Raw genomic sequence first — 7,703 nt, forward strand, 5'->3', positions numbered from 1 at the left:
GACGAAAAGGGGCATGCGGGGTTGATTTAGGAGTCTTATAGGGGCATACCGCGCGGATTTGGCAAGGGTAGCAAGGAATCCCGAGATTCTGGGATTTCCGTTTGGAGACCAACGAGAAACCCGGCTCGGTCACGTTGGAGAAGAAAGGAGGGGGAAAGGAGTCGCTGCCAAGCGGGCCCGTGCTGTCAGCGATAGGAGAATGGAGGGAAGGGAAGCGGGCCGCGCGCGGTTGGGCCGGGGAGTTGGGCCTCGGCTTGGATTCCAGGAGCTTTCTCTTCCTTTTTTTTATTTCTTTTCTGTTTCTTTTTCCAAATCCTTTCCAAATAGAATTTTGAAAGCACAAATTATTTCTAACCAACAGAAATCAACACAAAAGAAAATATGTCTCAGCATGAATGCAAAAGCATGTTGCTAGCCTTATGATGAATTTTAGTTTAATGAAAAATATTATTTTCCTATGTTTCATGAGTACAAAAATTCATAATTAAATCATTTTAGCTCTATTTCCCAGAAAACAATTTTTAGGGTGTTACAAATCTACCCCCCTTAAGATGAATCTCGTCCTCGAGATTCGGAAGATGGTGATCAAAGAGATGTAGATACTCCGCTTTTGAACCTTGTTCACTTCCTTGAGTAGCTCTTTCTTAGTAACCATTCTATGGCCTTTGTCACTCCGAACATCTCCATCAATGGTTCCCAAGAGTTCAGCAATGTAATTCGTATAGATAAGGTTTTTTTTACTCATAGCTTATCTGGGGTATATGTTCCTTGCCCATCCATTTAAAACCTGATGCATTTCCAACCATGATATACTCAACTTTCTCCTTATTACTTTCATCGTCCCATTTCACAATCATCCTTCTCCTTCTTCCAAAGTGAGCCCTATTAATTTCCAAATTTGTAGTGTTAGTAATATCGCTCAACCTCCGCACACAAATCCTCAAATCTAGGTGTTGTCCAAACTTTTCCTAGCACACTCTTTATGATAAGAGCTTTGGCATCGACATATACTTCTCCATAATCCCACCACTAGAGACAACATATTCAATTTAGAGAACTTAGTTCACTCAAAACTTACTAGCCATGCATGGTGAAATAATAAGGTTTCATAACTCTCTGAAGAATCATCCGTAGATGTTCGATATCTCTTTCTAATATCATTAATGTCATCTTGTCTTGGGCATGTTGGAAGTTGAACCTCCATTTGATAATAGCTCAATGTGGAGACCAATCTTGACGAATACCTGAACTCATTGGTGCAAAGAGTAACCACTCTTGAGCAAAGATATTTGTGGTTGATAGGGAGTTGTCCACCAAAGGAATAACAGATCTTCCAAATAAAATACTTGAACACATAAAACCTTTGTCTTGCAACTTCTATAGCTTGGCTACCCCCCTTAAGATGAGATCAGCTAGGGGATACCAAGGATGGCTTGAACATTCTTATGAGTAGGTTAACTACCATAAAAGAGCTTCTTATATCCAAGAGAACTCATATACATAGACAAGAACAAGAAATCAGAAATTCCTCGCAAGATGAAAAACAACAACTTAGTAAACCAGCTACAACTAATGTTCCGTCAACCTGATAGAGTTATGGTCTACACTGCTGGAAAGCTTATCAAATTCTCCACAACTTTCTTGTTGATCACTTCCCCATATTCGGGCGTTAAAATAAGGTTTGATAATCCAACATAAAATCTGTCCAGGAAGTCTGACAACACAGACACAGCATCTTGAAACAGTCATATCATGAGCCATAGAAACCATATAATGACGATCCTTACAATGTTGAAAAGCTTATGAAATCCTCTGAAACTTTTGTATACAACTTTTTCCTAGATTATGAAGTTAATTTGGCTGAAATTAGGAAATACTAGGACTGTCCAGACTTTGAAATAGAACATAAACATCCAATTGCATCTGTCATATCTCAGGTTCTACTTATCCAAATAAGTTCTAGCTTACACCGTTGGAAAGCTGAGAAAATTGTCTACAACTCTTCTATAGAACACTTTTCCAAATTCTATAGTTATATTTGTCTAGAACAGTAGGCAACCGAACTGATCCAGATTCCTGACAGCACATATGTATCATCTTGTGATTTTTGTAACTTCCAAACCATAATAGATATGAGGGTGATCCTTGCGGTCAGAGAAATATCTTGAAGTTTAGTTGTTCCTAGAAAAATTTGACAGACGTTGCATGATCAGAACTTGAGATACACCAGAATTATTGCAGTCTGCTTCAGAAAACAGCAAAGGATAGAAACAGGATATAACCAAACCCAACTACTTATTTCACTACTCCTTATGCCTTAGGCCTATAAACTAAATGATATCGTGGAGAAAACCCACAAGATCATTGCACTCATTACAAAGATCCAAATCAATCATAAGCATAATAACAAACCAAACCAAGCATCAAAGGTTCACACTTCAAGCATTAACTCAACTTGCGGTACTATCGTTCTCTTCCTATTAAGGGCAAAGATCCTAAAACTTATATTTCAAGGACACAAGAAGGTGGTAAGAAAAGGTTCTAATAGCATACCAAATCAAGGAGTGAAGGTGAGAGCAAGTACTCTTAAAATAAGCAACAAGGTAGAGAAATAGCAAGGATAGGGATATAGTATGGATGAAAATATCAAGGTTTATAGAGCAAGGATTTTATGACAATTCCAAAACCTTAAGATGACCAATTTCTAACTAGGCTTGCGTCCTACAGTCAGCATTGCTCTGATACCACTTTGTAATACCCGATTTTAAGGACAAAACCAGATATACACCATATGTGAGTTTTAAAAGCCAAATCTCACATATAGCTACAAAATAAGGGGTAATATCAAAAGACAATGCATAAATTATATAACGAACGTAGTATAAAAGATATAACCTTTGATAGCAAACAGCGGATAGACAACATCAAACTTCGGGTATTAACTTCTCTCCACAGGATCCAACTGACTGGTTGAGCACAAGCCTAACATCTCCTGAAGTGTGGGGAAAATTGCAAGAGTGAGCACATATCGTACTCAACAAGTATAACCAGGGGTTCATGAGGCTCAAATGGCTGACACTGGTTTAACTGCATTTAGCTTTTAATAGTGGATAACATATTTAATCATTGGATAGAAATATCAAGGTAGCATACTAAATCCCATAACCACATGATCAATGTATACAAGAATTAAGAATAACACATATAAACAACATAATAAACCATCATTTATCATCATTAGTCATGTTCATCAGAGTCCGCCTATTCCGTCAGTTTTCCGGGCCGCCCGTATCCGTGGGCACGGCTAGTATACCAGATTTAACACTCTGCAGAGGTTGTACATCTTTACCCATGAGTCGTGATTTACCCTTTCGCCCGAGGTTGCAAGTCTCTTAACCCCCTTCCTAGGGAGGTCGGCAGGGATCACTATGAAGCCTTTCAAAGGTTTCGTCTAACAAGTTAGGGCCATTAGATTCACTCGGCAGGCAGATATAGAGCCCCCCTTCCATGGCACATAACTCGCAGCCTATACGCATGGACAGAGGCCACACTATACCCAACGTGTCTAGCCATTCTTACGCCATTTAAGGTAACCGCTAACAAGCTAAAAAAAGGTCCTCATACTGAGCTAAAACCAGAGCCATGTAGCCCTCATGGTTGTACGAGTTGTCCCGGCTTTTGCCAAGGGAAAAGTCCTTATGGAGGGTCAAGATCAATCTAGCAAAAGCTAGAGTTCTTTCCACCCTTTATATTCAAGTTGCTAGAAAGCTTATTTTATTGTTTATTGTATATTCAAATATTCATGTTACAAGATCATGGATTAATAATCAAGCACTAGCAAGAACTACCCGAATGCATATCCAAATAGGTAACAAGGAATTCAGGATAACAATCATCTATGATTTTGCTAAGGTTATCAAGGTGAAAGCATGCATATGATATATAACGTATTAATTGTGTATAGGTAACAAGGATGATCCCAAGTTATACTTGCCTTGATCAAAGCTCTCCTGAGCCTGCTGGTCTTCAAAGACTTGATCTTGCTCACCAACGTATCGCTCACCGTCTATACCCGATCATCAATCAACAACACGCAATCCAATGTAGACAATCATACACGAAGCAAACAAGCTAAAATTAGAACAATACACCAAACAGTGGTAAATAAAATATAAAAGTTTATAAAAATGTTTTACGCAGCGCTACGATCACACAAACGTAAAGTTCACGAAAATCGGAATTAAAACGTAGAAGATATGAATTTTCTAAGATTTCCTATAGGTAAATAATTAATTAAATGCTACTGCAGAAATAAAAAGTTTCAAAACAGTGAAATATATTACTTCTAACATGTAGAGCTCGTAAATACGAATCCAACGAAATTTGAACGGACAAAAACGGAGTTAAAATGAATATTTTATGAGCAATCTAAATCCAGTGGCAAACTTGTAAATATCAGGAAGCGTATTTTGAATCAAGCCAGGCAGTTTACGTTTTCAAAACTGAAAGGCGTATTCCATCTATGCGCTTTGGACCGCGGGTTGATTTGTAAAGATCGCAGGGACTCTTTAGGAAAATTGCCACGAAGAGGTATCTTCTAATCTGGGCCATTGATTTAGGATCGGATGGCACAGAATCAAACCAGAGAGGTGAGATGGAGAGAGCCGGCTAGCTATTGATTCCGAGCACCGTTTTGCGAAAGGAAAACTCTGGGATGACGAGCAGCTCACCGCGACTTCACCTATGCACTTGGTTCGGCCCGAGGTGGAGCAAGGAGAGCTTGCCGCGGTGGCGCTAGGATTTGAGCTCGGCGAGATCCGAAAGAACGTGACAGAGGCGTCTAGGGCTCGGATTAAAGAGCTTGGGGACGAAAAGGGGCATGCGGGGTTGATTTAGGAGTCTTATAGGGGCATACCGCGCGGATTTGGCAAGGGTAGCAAGGAATCCCGAGATTCTGGGATTTCCGTTTGGAGACCAACGAGAAACCCGGCTCGGTCACGTTGGAGAAGAAAGGAGGGGGAAAGGAGTCGCTGCCAAGCGGGCCCGTGCTGTCAGCGATAGGAGAATGGAGGGAAGGGAAGCGGGCCGCGCGCGGTTGGGCCGGGGAGTTGGGCCTCGGCTTGGATTCCAGGAGCTTTCTCTTCCTTTTTTTTTATTTCTTTTCTGTTTCTTTTTCCAAATCCTTTCCAAATAGAATTTTGAAAGCACAAATTATTTCTAACCAACAGAAATCAACACAAAAGAAAATATGTCTCAGCATGAATGCAAAAGCATGTTGCTAGCCTTATGATGAATTTTAGTTTAATGAAAAATATTATTTTCCTATGTTTCATGAGTACAAAAATTCATAATTAAATCATTTTAGCTCTATTTCCCAGAAAACAATTTTTAGGGTGTTACAACTTATAAGGTCCACCTCAGTTAATAGGCCGAGGCCCAAATAAGCCTAGGCAAGGCCTGGTAGCATGGCCAAGTATAAAAATGACACCTAGGGTTTCCTCTGCTCCCAAGCCCGAGCCTCTCCCTCTCCCTTAGTCTGCCCGAGCGCTCCTTCCCTCTCCATCTCCTCTCCCTCCGAAGCACTCCTTCCCTCCGTCTCCCCTGTGCTCCTCCCTCCCCCACTCGATGGCACTCCCCCCTCTCTCCCCACACGCACTCCCTCCCTCCACAAGTTCCTCTCTCTCCACGGTGGTGGCACTAGTCTGTTGCTGATAGGGATGTAGATAGTCTGTTGCTAAAAGTCATCGTTGTATGTAAACAGCAACGGACAATACATTTAGCAACAGAAAGTTCGATGGTCCAAAATTTATCTACAGGCAACCTGTTAGAGCTTTTAGCAACGGATAGTTCATCACATAAGAACTTTTAGCAACAGATAGTCCATCTATCTCAATTAAATAGGTAAAAAATAAACCACATGTATTTAAAATTGGTATTGAGTGACATACACAAGTGGGCGCATTAATCATACTCTCATTCATCTATATCAAATGAGAACATATAATCATGTCACTAGCTTAAGCTTGTTGCCATCAAGCCAACATACAAGCATATATATAGTAATTGAATACAAAATCTAGCTATTGTCATGAGGTTGTACATTAAGCAAACATTGTTTTCTTGTTGAGCAAAAGCCATCATCCAACAGTGATCCAACAATACCATCAGGTTCCAAGTCCAAAAACTAAAGCTACTAGATTCTAGTCCAAAAGCATTCGAATTCAGCATCTAGTTCACCAAAAAATAATTCAAGGCTTGCAATCAACAAGTCACTACCAACAACCCCATGAGAAGATCCTGCAACAAATTTGCTCCTAGCACCCTTCCTACCAACAAGCTAGCACCACACGTAGCATCTCTGAGATGTTCCTGTAACACCTTGAGAAGATCTCTGAGAAGAACCAACAACACCTTGAGAAGATCTTGGTTCAACTGATCATTCAACGCTATTTTTTATCTCTGAGAAGAACCAACACCACCTAGCAATGGGGGATCTGAGGAGCACCGCAGCGGACTGTTCAATGCTAATTTATATCTTTAGCAATAGTCGTTCAATGCTATTATATTTTAGTGTTGTGGTGTAGTGTGGGCAGCTTTCAGAGGTGTGTGGCCATGGTGGCTTAGCGGCGCGGGTCCGTGGTGGCATGCTAGTGCGGTGTCATGGTGGCACGGTGGAGGACATGCAAGGGGCAAGCCGCAACAATGATGGTGGAGTCTGGTGAGATCCAGCCTTGGTAACGTTGGACTTCCATCGCCTCCACCAGATTCGGCCCCGGTGGTGCTAGACCTCCATTGCCTCCACTAGATCTAGTCTTGGTGGCACTAGACCTCCACCATATTTGGCACCAGCAGTGTTGGACCTCCACCGCCTCCACTAGATCCAGATCTAGCACAGGCAGATCTGATGACGGTGGCGCTCGGGAAGGATGAATCTGGCCCTGGCATAGGCAGACCTAGTGAAGCACGGGGCATCGCTTGCTCCCACGGCGATGGCACTCAGGGCGGATTGTGCTCCCATGGCGGCGTCCTAGATCCAGGCCTGTTTAGGTCTACACTACAGGTTGTGGGTTTTTTTTGTTTTTTATTAGATTTCTAAGGCGGTCATCCAACCGCCTTAGGAAAAAGGTCGCATTTATTGTGACCTTTGGTCCGAGGTGGATGTGATGGTCGCCTCGGTAAACCATTTTGCCAACCTCGGTTGCCTTTTGTGTAGTAGTGGAAGTAGCTCAAATTCGATTTTCTGTTTGGATGCAAAAGCACGGAATTGAAATGTTAGGGAAGCTTGACCCCCCAGCTCCACCACCAGAGGACTGAGGATGGATCCACTGGTAGGCCGCGCTACCATGGAAGCCGATGTCGTCGCTTCCACCACATTTGATCTCCTCCCCGCACCTGGGACACCCACTATAGGCACAAAGTGCAAACTACACACCACGTAGGAGCCCTCCTACAGCCTCGTAGTGCATGCATCAGAGATCCGCCGAGATGGAGGCGGCGCACTAGTCGAAGGTTGCGATGGCATCAACGATAGAGGGGATGGGACAAGCAGGTGCATCTTTTACAATGGTGGGGATCTTCATCATCTCTCTTCTTGTGGGGGAGCTCGACCGTGATCAACATGGTGCTGCTAGTCACGGGGGAGAGGAAGAGGAGCTCGTGCTGCTGATCATAGGGAAGAAGAAGAGGAGCTCGTGCCGCCAGCC

Source organism: Sorghum bicolor, chromosome 2, assembly GCF_000003195.3.
Source record: "Sorghum bicolor cultivar BTx623 chromosome 2, Sorghum_bicolor_NCBIv3, whole genome shotgun sequence".
NCBI classification, from domain to species: Eukaryota; Viridiplantae; Streptophyta; class Magnoliopsida; order Poales; family Poaceae; genus Sorghum; species Sorghum bicolor.